The sequence below is a fragment of the Gossypium hirsutum genome, chromosome A11, assembly GCF_007990345.1.
Source record: "Gossypium hirsutum isolate 1008001.06 chromosome A11, Gossypium_hirsutum_v2.1, whole genome shotgun sequence".
Taxonomy (NCBI): domain Eukaryota; kingdom Viridiplantae; phylum Streptophyta; class Magnoliopsida; order Malvales; family Malvaceae; genus Gossypium; species Gossypium hirsutum.
Genome location: NC_053434.1, coordinates 117,050,135 through 117,069,296, shown reverse-complemented (window position 1 = coordinate 117,069,296; position 19,162 = coordinate 117,050,135). Strand labels below are relative to the sequence as shown.

The 19,162-nt window shown below is 30.8% G+C and overlaps 1 long non-coding RNA gene and 1 pseudogene across 1 annotated transcript; one reads left to right on the top strand and one right to left on the bottom strand.

The window, feature by feature from the left end:
• Positions 1–8,909: 8,909 nt before the first annotated feature.
• On the bottom strand, positions 8,910–9,585 carry LOC107941423 (uncharacterized). The gene is made up of 2 exons (XR_001695623.2): positions 9,223–9,585; positions 8,910–9,130 (listed from the first exon to the last, which is right to left on the bottom strand). It is a non-coding gene; the product is annotated as an uncharacterized lncRNA (long non-coding RNA).
• A 1,397-nt stretch (positions 9,586–10,982) lies between these two features.
• On the top strand, positions 10,983–18,848 carry LOC107886030 (probable disease resistance protein At1g58602; annotated as a pseudogene).
• Positions 18,849–19,162: the final 314 nt, after the last annotated feature.

The following is a 19,162-nucleotide window of genomic DNA, read 5'->3' as shown; positions in this document are numbered from 1 at the left end:
TAAGAGAATATGATGTCCTTAATATATACATATTTTAGAAAAAACTGAATATATGTATGTTGGACACATTCCCTGTATCAACATATTTCCTCATTTTGTATAAGTCGATTGGTATTCAACGTAATATTTTCCATCATTCAGTATGCTAATCCTTAACTCAATAATCTTTATTACGATATCAAGTACAATGGTTGCACTTCATTCCTACACTTCCAAAGCAAAAAATAGGAAAAATTAAATCTTACCAACTAATAACATGTCAATACATGTAATCCACGATATCTTTATTTGTAAAATTAAATAGAAGAAATCAAACCACAAGATAAATATAATCTAGAAGTTCCAAATTTATCGAACAAAAAGAAAGGAAGAAAAATTTTATCAACATTTGATGGTTTAGCAAGCTATGCTTTATAAAAGGAATCTAAGGAAATCAAAGATTCCAAATTCGAGATTTAACTGAGTTGGTTCGCCATGTTCTCGTTCTTTGGAACATTTGCTTTTTATATCTACCAACAATATCTTGATGATAATAAACTTAAAAATAAAAAAAAAGAATTCAAGGGAATCGAAGATTCCAAATCCATGCTTAGATTAATGGATTGAAAATTTCAAATCCAATTAATTAATTCAAATGATATTTACTCAATAAATTTAAAGTATAAAATTAAATTATCTTATTTCAATTCTCTTGAAATTTTAGTTTATAACTTTTATTTGGACTTATCTTTCCCTTGAAATGTAATTCGGATTCAACGAAAAAATTGAACATAGTATGTGTGCAGGTGGAGATGTCCAAATCTTTAGATATAAAGTCGACATGAGAGAAATATTGTAAAACCCAACGTTAAAAATTTATAAAATTCTTTCCATTATAAAACTCAATGATAAAATGTATAAAATATCTTATGTCATTCGGATTAGGATACGAGAGAATAATAGCCAACTATTTGTAGTTCAAGGCGTGATAAAATCTCAGTAGCAAAGATATGAATGTTGCAAAATACTATACAAAATCACAGCCACATTTGTTAGAATGATTATTTTGGGTAGTGGTAAGTAAAATTCGATTTGATTTGAAAAAATCGAAAAAAAATTGAATTTCGAGTTAATCGAATCGAGTTATTTGAATTATTCCAGTCAACTAGAATAAGTAATTCGAGTTTCGAGTTCGAATCGAGTAGAATTTTACAATTTGAATAACTCAAATAATTCGAATAATAGATTGGTGTAAATACCATTTTGGTCCCTGTCAAGTTTGAAAATGAGCATATTGGTCTCCCTCAAAAAAAAATACAAAATAATTCAAAATAATTAAAAAACAAAATAATTTTTAAAATTTAAAATATTTATAAAAATTCCAAAATTTATATATTTTTTTAAAAATCTCAAAAAAAAATTCTAAAAAATATATAAAGAAAATTTTAAAAAATTAAAAAATTTCTAAAATAACAATTTTAGAAGCTAAATAAATTAATATATCTAGCACCACTAGGTAACATCCGAAATGATCCTTGTCTTTCAATGTTGAGATAGATAGGCCCAAGTCAGCCATGTTGCGCCGAACGGGAAGTCATCAACCTCTTGAGAACCTAAAGGATGAAAAGTTCTTCCAGTCCAAGTTATATATATATACAGGCACACACACGGATACACATGAAGAAAGTGGGTTAATGGTGTGTTATTTAAGTCAAGAAAAAGGGGTCTAACTAAAAGAAAAAAGTTAGAAATCTTGAACCTTTAAATATTGAGTAACATCTAGTGTTAAAAGTGAATAAAGATCCACTATTATCTACAACTAACAATGGAGGAATCACATATATTGTTTATATTCACTTGGAGGAATCACATATATTGTTTATATTCACTTTTCTTGCTACACAAGCAAGCTGAGAACATAAACAAAGGCATACTTTTTTTTAAAAATAGTTTTCTTGTTTTTGGCTACTTTTTATATTAAGAGAGAGATTGTGAGACCTCGTCATCCTCAAAGACCACGAGTCGATGGTGATCAATTCATGAGTTGATTATGAGTAATTTCATGTTATGAAATAAAAATGTTAGTTAAAGTTAGTTGATCGTTGCGTTTAGGGCTGAGGGTTTAATGAAATGATACATTTTAATGTTTAATGAAAACGGTGCATATTGAGGGTTTCTTACAACTGCTCGAGTAACAAACCTGTAACAGACTTTGTTACTACTAGTTCTCAGCCATAATGGAAACTGGCATCGGAAATGAGCAGGTATGCCATTTTGTGAAGGATATCAATTAAACCATTCTCCCCATCATCTCCTTTGCTTCCATAAACCTTGCAGCATCAAGTAAACCATAGAAAACCTCTTGATAAGACCCTGCATTGGGATAACACCCTTTCTTTTTCATAATTTCCAACAGCTTCACACCTTCTTCAATTCTAACTTGTTTCCTAAGACCTGAAATCAAGATATTAAAGCTAACAGCATCAGCATCGATCCCTTCCGTTTGCTACTGATTTCATGGTGCTTCCATTGAAAGGGTGTGATCTAGTTTTGGGCATCCAATGGTTATTATCTCTAGGGTCAATTGTTTGGAATTTTACTACATTGACTATGCAGTTCCTCTATTATGGAAGTTCCTGAGTCCTCTAAGGGATCATGCCTGGTGCCATTCAACTTTTGACTGCCAAATAATCTTCCAAATGCTTTTCTGTTGTGGGTTGGGAGTTGGGGTCCTGTGCTCTTGTTATGGCAACTCAGGATCACACCATCTTGTCAGCAGCTTCTAGTGTCCCTCTACCAGATTTGCAAAGACGTCTGGATGAATTTGCTGATGTTTCTCAGGAACCAAGTGGCTTACCCCCTCCTCGCTTACAGGACAATAAGATTCCTCTAAAAGATGAGGGTCAGGTGGTGAAAATTAAACCTTATAGGTACCCTGCTGTTCAAAAAAAATGAAATGGAAAAGTTGATCTAAGAGAAGTTGCAAGCAGGGATCATCAGAGACAGTAATATCTCGTTTGCTTCACCTATATGGTTAAGAAAAAGGATGGGTTGTGTTGATTATAAACAACTTAACCAACTCACCATTAAAAACAAATTTCTCATTCCTGTTATAGATGAGTTGTTGGATAAACTTGGTCAGGCTGTTTTAGACTTAAGATCTAACTATCACCAAATTCGAATATGGAGATCCGGTATTTATAAAAAAAACCTTCACATGAAGTCCATTATGAATTCTTAATTATGCCCTTTGGTCTTACGAATGCTCCTTCAAGTTTTCAAGCATTGATGAATGTTGTGTTTAAACCACTATAGGGGAAGTCAGTCGTTGTTTGCTTTAGTGATATCTTGGTCTGACCATTTATCACTTCTTCGAGAGGTTTTGAAGTTGTAGAGGATTGCCAAGAAAAGTAAGTGTAGCTTTGGCACTTCAGGGATTAAGTACCTAGGCCATGCCATTTCTAAAGGGGCAATGGCTATAGATTGTTCTAAGGTAGAGTGTGTGGCTCAATGGCCTGTTCCCAAGTTAGTAAAAAAATTGAGAGGCCTTTTGAGGCTTTCAGAGTACCATCGAAGATTTGTCAAGAATTATGGCACCTTGGCAAAACCCTTGGTTGACTTACTTAAGAAGAATGAGTGGGGACGAAATGATCAAGTTGGTGAGGCCTTCAAACATCTGAAACAGGCAATATGCAATGCTCCTGTTCTTTCTCTCCCTGAATTTAGAATTTTATATTGATATTGATGCTTGTGGTTATCGGATAAGTGTTGTTTCGCATCAAGGTGGTAGGCCTATTGCCTTTTTCAGTAAGGCTCTTGGGGTTAAACTCTAAGCACTATCTATATATGACAAGGAAATGTTGGTTGTGCTTCTTGTAGTTAAGAAATGGAGCCCCTACCTACTTGGTAGGCACTTCAAAATCCGCACTGATCACTAAAGCCTGAGAATCTTGTCAAATAAACAAGTCATCACTCCTTTTCAACAGAAGTGGGTGGCCAAAAAGTTAGGCTATGACTATGAAGTTCACAATGTAATCGTTGATTCTCTTTCAAGGAAATCAATAAGTCAGTCAGGCCAGCTACTTTAGCTTCCTGGTTGTTCCATGATGTCTGACTTTTTGAAACAAGTTCAAGACTCTTGGCAAACTGATCCTAAGCTCAGCAAGATATGTTCTGAGGTGCAACAACAGGCTTCCTTGCATTCCAAGTATTAGTGGTCACCTATGAAGAACGAAATACCCTAAAACACCCTATTATGAAAAATAATTTTAAAAGACACCGATTATATTAATATTTAACTTTTTTTATAATATTCAAATAAAAAAACCATGTAACTTGATCATACTCTTTCATTTTTTTCCACATCAGATTTATCTTTTCCTCTTAGTTTTCTCCTCTTCTCTCTTCAGCCAATTTTTGGCTTCTTTTAGTATCTATTTTGACCCATTTTTCTTGACCAAAATGCCTTTGAGTGTCTTTTTTGTTGATGTTTCGATGGGACAAAGATTACCCCTGATGTCATTTTTTGTCCCCTTACAACATTGATATCGTAATAACTTGGGTTGGATATTGTGATATCATCGACACCCAACTGCTAAGGAAAACCCAATTTGAGATTGTCGATGATATCACAATATCCAACCCAAGATATTGCGATATCATCGACAATCTCAAATGGGGTCTTCCTTAGCAGTTGGGTGTCGTGATACCCAAGGAGGATATCATGATACAACTGTAGGTGATCTTCATTTTAGGCCTGTGGGAGGTATCGAGATGCCCATGTTGTGGTGTCATGATACCCCTTTCCTTTATGATGTTTTTGCACAATTTTGGGTCACCGTCGAGTTCTTACCGCACTTAATCAATCGTTAGGGTCCAAACGACACATTTAACCAATTTGGGTCTCAAAATGAGTACAAAACACATTAAATACTTATTAAATCAAATAATCTAAAAATTACTCTAAACTACAGAAAATACACTAATTTTCTTGAAAACAAGCTCCTTAAGTATAACAAGGAAGCGTAATTTGACATATCAAATTACGACAAATCATTTGTCCTTATGATTTGAACGCACGACCTAAGTTGTTGAGGTGATCATCCAATGTCAGTAGGCCAAGAGTTGGGGTTCTATGTGCTAATTTGAAATTGAGTCATATTGTTAACAATATTTCAATTTGACATGTTTAATTTTCTTAATTTAACTTGAATAAATTTATTTAACTCAATTTAAATTCCATTTCACTCAACTTGATTCAGGAAAATTTCAAATCAAGTTAAAGATGATAAAATAAGACTCATTAACTCGAAATTTTTTCACTAGATTTGATCAAATCCACAACTTTGGGATTTGTTTTGTAAAATCATTTTTTTATAAACCATTCCTCGTAATATAAAAAATAATAAGTTAAACTATGCCATTAGTCATTGTACTTTACAAAAGTTGTGGACTTGACCTCTATACTTTAATTTGGTCATTTTTAATACATGTACTTTTCAAATTTGAAAATTTTAATTGTTACCAAACGATAATTGTTTTTGTTTTGTTATTTCCAAAATATAACATGTCAAATATATTATTATATGTGTAATGTCATGTCAGCTTGTTATTTTCACATATTAGTCACCAAAATTCCACTTAATGGATTAACAACTTCCATTTATATCGAGGCTGAAATTTCAAAATTCGAAAAGTATAAAGATTAAAATTGATTAAATTAAAATACAAAACTTATCCTTAAATTTAACTATAATAATGTAGGCTGTTTATTAAAATGAGCGTGAAGAGATTTATAATTTTGTTATAAAATTTATTTGTAATCCTCACTTTAAAAAAGAATTCCAAATACGCTTCCTCACCTTATCATTTTTGTTAATCTTTCTTTTCCATTAATTAAAGGTTGATGACCTATATTATATATCTTCATATATAGATATTTTTTTAAAAAAAATGAATGTAATGCTGGCCTTAAATTCGTGCAATATGGTTCAATAATGGTGAATTAGTAGTTGATGAAGTATCATATACATTGTTGGGATGCTCCATTCAATGAATTTATTTCAGCTCCATATGCTTAAAACACTTCCCATTTCAACATATTTCCTCATTTTGGGTAAGTCGATTGATATTCAACGTAAATTTTTTTGGTCGTTCAATATCTTAATCCTTAATTCAGTAATCTTTGTTATGATATTGTGTTCAATAGTCGCATTTCATCTTGACACTTCCAAAGAAAAAACAGAAAATCAAATTTCATTTAACACATATAATCCACAATATCTTTATCTCGAAGATTAAATACAATAAACTAAATCACAGAAAAAATAAACAAGTGAACATAATCTAGAAATTCCAAATTACATTATCTAACAAAAGTTCAGTAAGAAATAAATGGTTGCATTCCATTCTTTAGGGACTTGCTTTTATATCTACCAACAATATCTTGATGATAATAAGCTGAAAAAGAAAAGGAGTCCAAGGGAATTGAAGATTCTAAATTCAGTTAGCTTAGTTGATTGAATATTTCAAATACACTTAACTAATACAAATGATATTTATCAATAATTCTAAAATTGGAATCCCTCATTTGCAAAACTTCGAGAACGAAATCAAATTATCTTATTTCAATTGTCTCGAAATTTTAGTTTACAACTTCTATTTTTGGGTTTCAATTTGTTTCAAATTTTAAAAAGAAAACATTGATTCAAGAAATAATTATGTTATTTGATTTATTTTATTTTCTAATTTTATGTTATTTAAATTTGATGAAAAGATTGAACATAGTATGTGTGCAAGTCAAGGTGTCCAAGTCCTGAAATGTAAGGCCGAAATGAGAGAAATATCTTAAAATATGGTGTTAAAAGATTTATAAAATTCAATATGATCATGTTGTTCTCATTATAAAACTCGACGTTAAAATGTCTATGATTTGAGTTATGGTAAGAGAGAACTAGCTAACTATTTGAAGTTCAAGGTGTGAGAAAATCTCAATAGCTAAGATTTGAATGTTGTAAAATACCACACAAACACAGCGACATTTGTTAGCATGACTATTTTGGATGGAAAGTTCTAGTCCAGGTTATATACACACAGAGATACACATGAAGTGGATTAATGGTGTGTTATTTAAGTAAAGAAAAAGGGTTCTAACTAAAAGAAAGAGTTGAAATCTTGAAACTCTAAACATTGAGTAACCATTGGTGTTAAAAAGTGCATAAAGGTCCGCGCTTATCTATAAGAAATAATGGAGGAATCACGTACGTTGTTTATATTCACTTTTCTTGCAACACTAGCAAGCCAAAACCATAAACAAAGGCATACCTTTTTCTCCCTTTTTAAATGGTTTTCTTGATTCTTTGTTGTTTTTAAAATTCTTCATTAAATTCAAGTTAAAGAAACCATACTAAATATATATGTTTATATTCGTTTTTTTTGCTACACAAGCAAGCTGAAACCATAAACAAAGGCATAAAATTTTCTCCTTTTTTAAATGGTTTTCTTATTTCTTTGTTAGTTTTTAGATCTTCATTTAATTCAAGTTCAAGAAACCATACTACATATATGTATTTATATTCACTTTTCTTGTTACACAAGCAAGCCAAAACCATAAATAAATACATACATTTTCTCATTTTCTACGGTTGCTTCTTTTTAAATTCTTCATTCAATTCAAGTTCAAGAAACCATACTCTCTCTATATATATTTATATTCACTTTTGTTGCTACAAAAGTCAACTGAAACCATAAACAAGGGCATAACTTTTTTCGTTTTTTTTAAATAATTTACTTGTTTCTTTACTTGTTTTTTAATTTTTTTATTCAATTTTAGTTTAAAAAACCCAACTATATATATATATATATTAAGAGAGAGACCTCATGATCCTCAAGGAGTAAGTGGTCAAGCATGAACTTGATGGGAAGGCCAAAAGTCGGTGGTGGTATCATGAGTTAATTATGAGCAGTATAATGTTATGGAAAAATATTGTTATTTAAAATTAGTTAGTTGACCGCCACATTTTGAGGATGAGAGTTTAACGAAACGATACGTTTTGATGTTTAATGAAAACAGTGCGTATTGAAAGTTTGATACAACTACTCGAGTAACAAGCCTGTAATAAACTTTGTAACTACCAATTCTGAAGCCTTACAGAACTGCCAACTTGTAATTTTATTTGTACTCCTCGCTTTAAAAAAAATATTCCAAATATGCTCCATCACCTTATCATTTTTGTTCTTTTTCAAGTGCCCTTACCATTATATATTTTTAATGGGTAAAAATGGTCACCAAATTATTGCTTTCATTCTATTTTAATCACTAAATTATTAATTTTTTCGATTTAGTTACTAAATTTTTCGAAATTAAATATTTTGATCACTCTCCCATTAGTTATTGTTAGTTGAGTGATAGGAAGTTGATGTGGCTTTTTTTATTGGTCTAATAAAAAATTTAATTATCCAATGTTTACACATTCTATTAATTTAATTTTAAATATAAAATGTTCAACATATTTAATTCTAAATGTTTACAAAATTTATCATTTTAGTTCGAATTTTAAAAATTTAAATAAATTTAGTTATCAAAATTTGTAATTTTAATTTTAATTCTAAAAATTTTAGAAGAAGGAAAGATATATTTATGTTACATAAAAGAAAATCTAGCTTCATCTAACATTTTAAATTCTTTTCTTTTCTCTTCACATTTTGATGACAATGAAAAAACCCAAGGCGGACCCATTAAGAGACGCAGGTTCCATCATGCCCTCTAAAATGCAGATTTTTAATTTAAGCTCTTTTATAATTTATAAAATTTTAAATTAGTAATAATAAAATTATATTTTGGCTCAATAATAAAATTTTAATTTAATATTTTAAAAATTATAAAAATATAATCTATTAAAATGATGAAATTATATTTTTGCTATCGTAAAAACATAAATTTAATTTCGATTGCTCAAAAAAGAATTTTTTAACTCCACCACCATACAGTATAAATTAAACAAATTACATCAAATCAAACAAATCGAGCAAAGAAATTAATTAAAAAGAAATTCTTCAAATGCATCAAGGAGATAAAACTGACTCATATAACTAATACATTAATGATTTTTCACAAAGGATCTCGTTTCATTTTCTCGCACTTTCTCAGGAACTGAACAATCCACTCCAAGAAACAAATTAGAAACAAAATTTACGATTGCAGTAAAAAAAAAAAAGGTTCAACTCAATAAAGGAGGAACTTACTCTGGTGGTGTCAAGGGGATTGATAGAAACAGCTCAGGCTCGAACAATAACTTCATTGGGCTTAAGATCAGGAACAGACACATCGGATCAAAGCTGCAACACCTCAGGTCCACCGAATGAGGCAGCAATACCGCACTGCAACTGTTGACATAGCACCGAATTGAACCCACTGTCAATGATAACTCCATAAAGGGTTTGGGTTTTAAGCTTTGAAGTTTCCCTTTTTCTACTCAAATTTTCTGAATTTCAGCTCCTTTCTTTTGTTAAATGAAGGAAAAACAAAGGGGAGACACGGAAGTGTTTTAATCCACATAGAAAAAAGTGATTATGTGACTTGTGAGTGGGGGCCTAGGGGGCTTGGAAGAAGAAGATGAACATTGCATAATCAATTTTTAATTGCTTATTACGTTCATAAATAAATAAATAAAAATTTCTAACCTTATCTATTAAATCAAGTTAGAATGTTTGATTTTTGTTTGTTATAAGATCCAATTTTATAAAAATTAATTATATTTTGATAATAATATTAAATTAATTATATTTTAATAATTATGTAATATTGATTGAGTTATTATTTTTAATTATATCATCTGATATCAAATTGAAGGCTAAATTTAGAATTAAAATTAAATTGATAAATTTCAAAAATTTTGAGGCTTAGATTTATTTTTATTTTTAAGAATATTTGAACTAAAATGAGAAATTTTGTAAATATTGAGGATTAAATTTATTAGAAATTTTATATTTAGAATCAAATTGATAGAATGTCTAGACATTAGGGGACTAAATTTGTTATTAAACCAATAAAAAAAAGCTCATATCAATTTCTTGTCACTCATCTAATTGCAACTAATAAGGAAGTGATGAAAATATTTAATTTCTAAAAACTTAATGACTAAATTAAAAAATTAATAATAATTTAATGACCATTTTTATACTGTACCCTATCTTAATCCATCTCACAACGAAATTGCTCTGTCTTTGCCTAATTTTTCTGTTAAATAAGACCAGTGATGATAGGTGAAAGTATCTATTCTTGGGGCCTTTTTAAATTAATTTTTCTCCTGTTAAACGTATCAGTTTAATCTTTATATTATTGAGAATTAAATAATTTAGTTAACATTTATTATTTAAAAAATATTTTTAATCGTTTAATATATTTTTAATAAATAAATATTAATTCTGTTAAGGGTCAGTTTATTTACATATAAAATATTAAAAATAAAAATATCGAGTTATATAATATAAATTTATTGAACCGATTCAATCATAAATTTTATTATTATTGGTTTATATAATGGTTTGATTTTGAAAATATTTGGTTTAACATTTAGTCATCCCTTCTCCATTCTTTGATCAATTTTAAATTTTAGAAATAATTTTGATTTTTGTTTACATTTAAATGTACAAGTTTCTAATGCATATGTGTTACATGCATTTAATTCTTAATTACTTTTTAAAATAATAGTTTTTTTTAGTTTTTAAATAATATACAAATTTAGAATTATATATAAGAAAGTAAACTACGATATTAATTTGAAAAAAATTACGTAAAACAACATGCAATAATTTTCATTCGATTATGAATATACCTTTCTTGTGAGTATTCTCATTCTATTTCGAACATACCTTTCTTGCTTGTATTCTCATTCTATTATGACTATACCTTTCTTGCTTTTATTCTTATTCTATTGATGATTAATGTTGCTTTATAAATTATTTTTAAAATTTAATTTAACTATTACTACTAAAGGCATAAAAGGGCAATGATTTGCAGTTGTTCTTATAATTAAGAACTGCTTCTTGCAATTGTTTTCCTAGCAGGATTGCGGCACTCACATCTTGTAATCCAAATTCAAGATTTTAAAGAATTTTCTGAGCTCGCTCACTATTATGGCTTTCTCTGCTGTGACATCTGCAGTGACAACAATTGGCGAGCTGCTAACTGAGGAAGCCATATACCTATGGGGCGTGGAGGAGCAAGTTGATCGTCTGCAAACGGAGCTCAAATGGATGCAAAGCTCCTTAATGGTGGCAGAGACAAAACAATCAACGGATGAGAGGATTCGTCTTTGGGTTGCTGAAATCAGAGAGCTTGCTTATGATGCTGAGGATATTGTTGAGGAATTTGCTCTCAAGATTGGATCCAAAAACAAAGGTGGCCTTCCGAGTCGTATTAAAAGATCAGCCTGCTGTTTGAAAGAGGGATGGGTGCTCCATGAAACCAGGTCAAAGATCGAGAAAATCATAGAAAGAATCAACGACTTAGTCCGACGATGATGAAGTTGGTTCAGCATGCAGCAAACTCGACAGCATGCAGGCCATGAAGACCAAGTCATGCAGGAGCTGCTGATGCAAGCTTATTTTGTTTATTTTGTAATTCCTAGTCAATGAAATGTAATCATAGTTCATTTCTAACTAAGTTAGGTTGTTGACTGATGTAATTAGCTTATGTATGAGCTGTAAACACAACTTTGTATAAGTTTACAAGCCAAAATTTCAAGTTTCCATGTCATTAGTGGAGGTAGGTGATGTTTAGGTAATTATTTGCTGTTTTTGACAAGCTTAGTGCTTGGTTTATGTATTGGCATTGTGCCATTATGCAATTTATGAATGAATTTCAGTTTGTTCATCAAATTTTCTCTTCATTTTTCTTAGCTTTTCTTTCTTTCTCTTGCTCGAATTCTCTTGTTTGCTCAGCAAGTCTCGAGACTTGCTTGACAAGTTTGCACTGAATCTGTTAGTTTCAGTTACAGCACCAACAGACGACTACAGGCCTACGGCGTAAAGGAATTAAAGGACAGAGGAGAAGAATCAAGTTCTTCAACTGAAAGACGAGAATCAAGGCGGCCTTATCCACATATTATGGATGATAATATTGTTGGACTAGTTGATGATACCGAGGGATTGGTCAAAGTTCTTACGAACGAAAGTGGATGCAAGGTTGTTATAGTATGGGGCATGGGTGGTCTGGGAAAGACCACTCTCGCCAAGAAAATATATCACCATCGTCAGGTTATTGATTATTTCGATCACTTGGCTTTTGTATATGTTTCTCAACAATTTTTGAAAAGAAAAGTTTGGGAAGACATTCTATCTGGTTTCAAAACTTTAAATGACGAGGATAGGAGGAAAATGATGAAAAATTGGCAAAGAAGTTGTGTAACATTTTGAAGGATAAAAGATGCCTGGTGATACTTGATGATATTTGGACCAGTCAAGCTTGGGATAGTCTAAAACCTGCCTTTCCAGCTACAAGGGACAGCCATAGTAAGATATTGCTCACCTCTCGAAACAAGGGGATAGTTTCATATGCTGAAGTAAGAGGTAAAATTTTCTTAATTAGGTAAAATTTAATACTTTTATTCCTTTTATAGCAAATAATTATGTATATTATTTCAGAGTTGCGGTGTCTAAACAAACAAGAAAGTTGGGAATTGTTTGAAAAGATTGTATTTCCTCAAACAGGTAAATATACATATAGCAAAATTCTTGTCAGATGCTAAATTTATTTTTCATTTTTGAATTTTTTTGACAATAATTAAAATTAAAAAATATATAAAATCTATTTTATTTAAAAATTTCAAAACCTTAATATGAAATAAATAAAAGAAATCAAGGCTTTGTAGTTTATCGGTACACGCACGTAAATATAATTAATAGGTAAATTCATTATCTTTTATATTATGATTTTTTAATAACTTCATTTGGGAATAAATTATATTAGGATCATTTTAAAAAAATATAATTTTTAGACACCAATAAAATAGTGTCACATCGTTAATATTTTAAGATAGCATTATTATACCTTCATTTATATCTAATGTTTTCTTCAACTTAATTTAATTTTAATTAAATTATTTAAAATAATTAATTTGTAAAATTATAAACAAACATTTTTTCTTATTTTACAAATTTTAATCATTTTGTTTTTTTCATAAATTAATATTTTTTATTTTTGTGCAACCAATTTTTAAAAAAATAATTTTTGTGCAATATTTTTCATGTTATTGACACATAATTTTGATAATTATTTTATCTTGAACTCAAAACCCCGAACCTTGAATCTAAACCTTGAACCCCGAATCTAGCAGTTTAAGGTTTGAATTTGAAATTTAAAGTTCAAGGATTCGGGGTTATGAATTTGGGGTTTTATGTTTTGGATCCAGGATTCAGGGTAAAAAAATTATCAAATTTATGTGTTAATGACATGGAAAAAATCGTTGAAATATTATTAAATAATTGAAAATAAACCATGAATAACGTGGTAAAAATGGTCATCCATGATGTGACAATTTTATTAATACCTAAACATTTTAGTTTTTAAGATGATCCTAATATAAATTATTATCTTACCTTAATTATTGTACTATATATTCTGTTTAGTTTCTTAAGCACTTTCATAATATTCTTTTATATGTTTTTTTCTTAAGAAATATATTAAATAAATTTTATAATTTTCATACTATTCTTTTATATGTTTTTTCTTAAGAAATATATTAAATAAATTTTATAATTTAAATTCAGTAGTCAAACATCACTTAATTAAAATAATAGTTAATCAATTCTCGGTTTTTTTTTTTTTTGCCACAAAAACATTCATTCCAGAAAGAATAAACTAACATAGGAAGTCTAAAACACAAAACCAGATAAACTAACATGAAAAAAGCACAGAATTCTCTAAGCTTATCCTGGATCCTTGCATCAGAAAGCTGGAGGCGCAGGTAAACCATTCTTATCAAGAGTAAAGCCCAAGAAAGATGGTGGTTGATTCGAACAACCAGCACATCTCCTTACGACCCTATTTAGCAAACCAATCCGCTAACCTATTCGCTTCTCGTCTAACAACATTGACTTTCAAAGAAGAAAGTTGCATGACCAGCTTATCAAAAACCTGAAGGACTAGCCTTAATCTCCATCTTCGATCTTGACTCTTCTTCTTAATATTCGAAGCAATAGTCTGGGAGTCAGTCTTGATTGTCACATTGGTCCATTTGTTCTTCATAGCTAATTCAATCCATCCAATCATAGCTTTAGCCTCGACAACCTCACATGAATCTACTTAAATCCTTTTACCAATCCCATCCAGCATCTTCCCACTTAAATTTCTGCCTATTACTCTAATACCAGCACAAGCTATTAAGGTGTCAAATGCCCCATCACAATTAACTTTAACCCGACCTTCTGGTGGTTTCTCCCAAACATCAGCACAAGTTTTTGACTTCCTAGTTCGATCAGAGTTATTGTTCGAACAGAGGATCCATTGAGCAATAAGAAATCATTCATGGAGCAATTAATCCTTCGAATAATTCTCTCCAAACCAAGTTTCGCACCTTCAATTGTAACCTCACACCTAGCTTTCCAGATGCGCTAGCAAGTGAAAACAATTCTAACTTTGAAATCCTCTCTCATACAAGGCATTTGTAACAACTTTGAGAACCATCTGTCAAATGATTGAATTTGATCATTTAGCCCTTGAAGACCAAAACAAGCCTCATACTATATTCCCCTAACCCAATTACAACTAAGAATAATATGTGCAAAGTCTCATCTTCAATACCACATAAACAACAAATTGGGTTCGAAACACACTTTCTTTTCCACGGATTAAAACGAGATGGAATAGCATTATGACACAATTTCCATAAGAAAATTTTAACTTTGTTCGGTACCTGTAAGCTCCAAATAGCTTTCCAAGTGCTCCTATCAATTAAGTGAGAGCTGGAAGGTTGTAAAGAAGACTCATTTCCATAGAACTTTCTCAACTCCTTATACCCTGACTTCATCGAATATTGACCAACAGCTGTAAACGGCCACACCAATTTATCTAGTTCTTCTAAACAAATTATCTCAGCAACTCTTGTTGGTGAGGATCCGTCAATATTTCCAGGATACTTTAATTTCCTATCTTTAACTCCCAGCAACCATTTATCTTCCCAATTGTGGATGCTTTCGCCATTTAGCACTTGCTAAATCAAAGTCTGCTTTTAAAAACTCTTTCCCTTCAAGAATGCTACTCCACACCCATGATGACCTAGCTCCCGTTTTAGCTTCAAGGAAATTAGAATTCGGGAAATAAAGTCCTTTTAAAATCCTAGCCCAAAGAGCATCAGGATCCTGGACTAACTGTCAAGATTGTTTTGCAAGTAGAGCAAGTCCTCCAAGCTTTTCAATGAATACATCTCTCATTTTCCTTCTGCTGAATTCATTTCCACGCATAATTTTTTAGGAAATTCGAAAAGATATCGTATACATTGAAGCGCATGCTACTGCTTTAATAAGAACCTCCCTTCCCCTTCAAGATAACGTTTGCTGCTTCCAGCCCTTAAGTTTGGTAAGGACCTTATCTTTTTTTCTTTTTTTTTTTTTGGTGAAAGTAAGGACCTTATCTTTGATATGCCTCAAAGTTAATGTTTTCGAAAGCCCCCACAAGGAAGGGACACCCAAGTAGGCGGCCGAATTATTTGCCACCTCTATGTTAGTCTCTTCTTGAATCAACCTTTCGTTGACCCTTCGGGAGTATTCACACTAAAAACGTTGCTTGATTTATCATAGTTGACCCTTCGTCCAGAAGCTGCACAATATTCTTGAATCAAGTTAACCATTCTCCTACAATTTAACGAACTAGCTTCCAAAAAGAAAAGAAACCGTTCGTGAATAACAAATGTGACAGTAGTGGATAATGACTACTAAGGCTAATCCCAGAAATAAAACTAGACTCGACTCTATTAATAATCACTATGATCTTCGATATGATTTAATACTTAAAATTACAAAGATTAATTGACCTAAATTATGTCATTAATTCAAGACATTTAGTCTTCAGAATTAAAATTATCTCAATCTCATTTAAACCCATCGGAAATTTTCCTTCCCTAGAAAAAACTCTTAATAGCTTCCAAAACATCCTTTTTAATAACTTCCCAATAATTATGATAAAAAAATCCCCTTAAAATCATCCACGAAAAAAGAGATTAATTGAATTGTTTTGTATGCTTAACTTGTACAATATAAGTAAATTTTTATAATTTAATCTCCCAATTCTCTCAACACAAATTTCTGACCCGTATTTATAATCTCATTTGTATCTAATAGGATATCCAATTTAAAATTAAATAGTCTTTTTTATATAATTCTTTAAACATTAAAAGTAAGTTCCTCTATTAATTTTTTTTTTGTTGGAGTATTAAATATTACTCTCAAAACCATAAGGCATGAACTATTCCAAACAACCCTTAAAAAGATATGTAAATTTTGTTTTTGTATCATTTTTACTTTTTTAATTTCAAATTGGATAGTGAATTATATATTTATTTATTTGAAACTCCTCTTAAATTAACGAGAGTGAAGTTTCTTATTTAGTATTAAAGTATTCAAAGTTTTCAAATGGATTTATTTTTTAAGTGTAGTTAATAACTGCAATAAAAACTAAATTTTATAAGTGATGAATTTATATTAAAAATTATTTAATAAATTAAAATATATAATTTTGGGTTAATCTACTTTTACATCTCTTTTACCTATTTAAATTATTTCTTAATTTTCCTTATTTTTTAAAAAATTATTCTTAATTTGTTATACAGGAAAAATAATCGGTGTGGAAATGAAAGAGTTAGGAGAAAACATGGTTAAACATTGTGCAGGGCTTCCATTAGCCATTGTTGTATTGGGAGGAATTTTGGCTACAAAGAATAATTCATTAAACGAATGGCAAAAGATATCTGACAATGTAAAATCATACTTAAAGAAAGGCAAAAATCAAAGACCAGTGGATGTATTAGCATTAAGTTATGATGATTTGCCTCCCTATCTAAGACCATGTTTCCTCTATCTAAGTCATTTTCCAGAGGATTATATGATAGATGTGGATAGATTGATTCAATTATGGGGTGCTGAAGGTATTGTGTCATCAAAGCAAGAAGAAAGAGAGGGTGGGGAAATTGTGGAAGATGTGGCAGAATCTTATTTAATGGAGCTTGTGGAAAGGTGCATGATTCAAGTACGAGAAAGAGATGTGGCAACCTCAAAGGTCAAAACAATTCAGATGCATGATCTGATGAGAGATCTTTGCTTATCAAAGGCAAAACAAGAAAATTTTATCTTCATTGTTGATCGATCAAATTCATCTTCATTATCTATGATTCAGAAGGTTCGTAGGGTTTCTGTGCATGAGTTTTTTTTCATACAATGCATTAAAAGTCCAAATACTCGGTCACTTTTGTTCTTCAATGAATTCTTTCTGAAGGAGGCATTAGAAAAATATTTGCCCTTGGAAGTGTTGAATTACGTTGAAGAACATGCTAAAGTTTGGAATCCACTATTTTTGATTCTTATGATTTCAATAGCTGGTACGGCCCTTCTTAAATCTCAGGGAATTTGGAGATACATGTTTAACAACTTCAAATTGCTAAGAGTCCTAAACTATGAAGAAAGAACAGGTGATAATCTTGCAGCGTTTAAGTTACCCAGTGACATAGGTAATCTCATCCATTTAAGATTCTTGAGTCTAAAGGATCTTGAGTTCCTATGGAAAACGTTGCCATCATCTCTAGACAACTTAAGGTGCTTGCAAACCTTGGATTTAAGAGTTGCTAATTACAAAATTCATGTACCTAATGTGATATGGAGGATGGAGCAACTAAGACATTTATATCTCCCCGACATATGTAAAAAGAAAACAAAGTTGAAGTTGGGTACTTTGAGAAAACTCCTAACACTTGTGAACTTCAACACCAAGAATTGTTATCTGAAGGATCTTATCAACATGACAAATCTTAGAGAGTTGGTGATAAATGGGCCCTTCAATATTGAAAATTTCAATGAGAAGACGTTGGGCGAGAATCCATCCATAATCGGAAGTAAATATCTTCATTCCTTGTTTATTTTATTCAGTTCAATAAATCCAAGACATTTGGTCCACCTCATTTCAAGTTCTCTAAGTATTTGCAAGTTGAGTATAACAACTGCACGGATAAGTAAGTTACCAGAGTATCACTACTTCTCTTCACATCTCGCTTACATACGATTGGAAAATTGCCAGCTTGAAGAAGATCCAATGCCAACACTAGAGAAGCTGCCTAACTTAAGGATTCTTGAATTCGAAGAAACGTTCAGAGTAAATGAAATGTTTTGCTCTGCACAGGGTTTTTCTAGACTTGAGTCTCTAAGTCTTGAGAGGCTCCACAATTTGGAGGAGTGGAAGGTGGATGAATGAGCCATGCCTTCTCTTCAGCGATTGGAGATTAGGCGTTGCCCCAGCTTGAAGATGCTTCCAAAGGGATTGAGGTTCATTACAACCCTCAAAGAACTGAAGATTGAATCAATGCCAAAGGCATTCAAAGATAAATTGGTGAAAGGAGGAGAAGATTTCTACAAAGTCAAACATGTTCCTTCCATCATATTCCAAGACTGTGACTATTTAGATAAAATAATGATAATTGAGAGGTAATTTCATAACCTCTAGTTTAGGAAATGATTCCTACTTTGTTTGTTTCTTATATATCTTTCGTTTTTGACAATGTCTCACATTCTCACTCAATTTGTCAACACACCAATTGATAATACTCTAGAACGTCATATTTTTATATGCTAATTACATATTTATTTTGAGTATGATTCCACTAATTTGGGCTATTTATAGTCTTTTATCTTTTAGGGACTAAATTGAAGGCAAAAGTAAATTTAAGGGCGAAAAGCATGAAATTAAAGTGAATTGGGCCAACATACAACATAGGGAAAAAGGTGGTGCCGAAAATGCAAACATGGAAGACCCAAGGACAAAAATGCAAAAGAAGAGATTTTATAGCATAAGACTCTATTTTAATTTCAATTATATTAGGATAATTATTAAGGATTTTTATTTGATTTAATTTTAAGATTTATTTTCATTTATCTTTAATTATCTTTATTTATTTATATTTATCTTTTAGAATTTAATTAG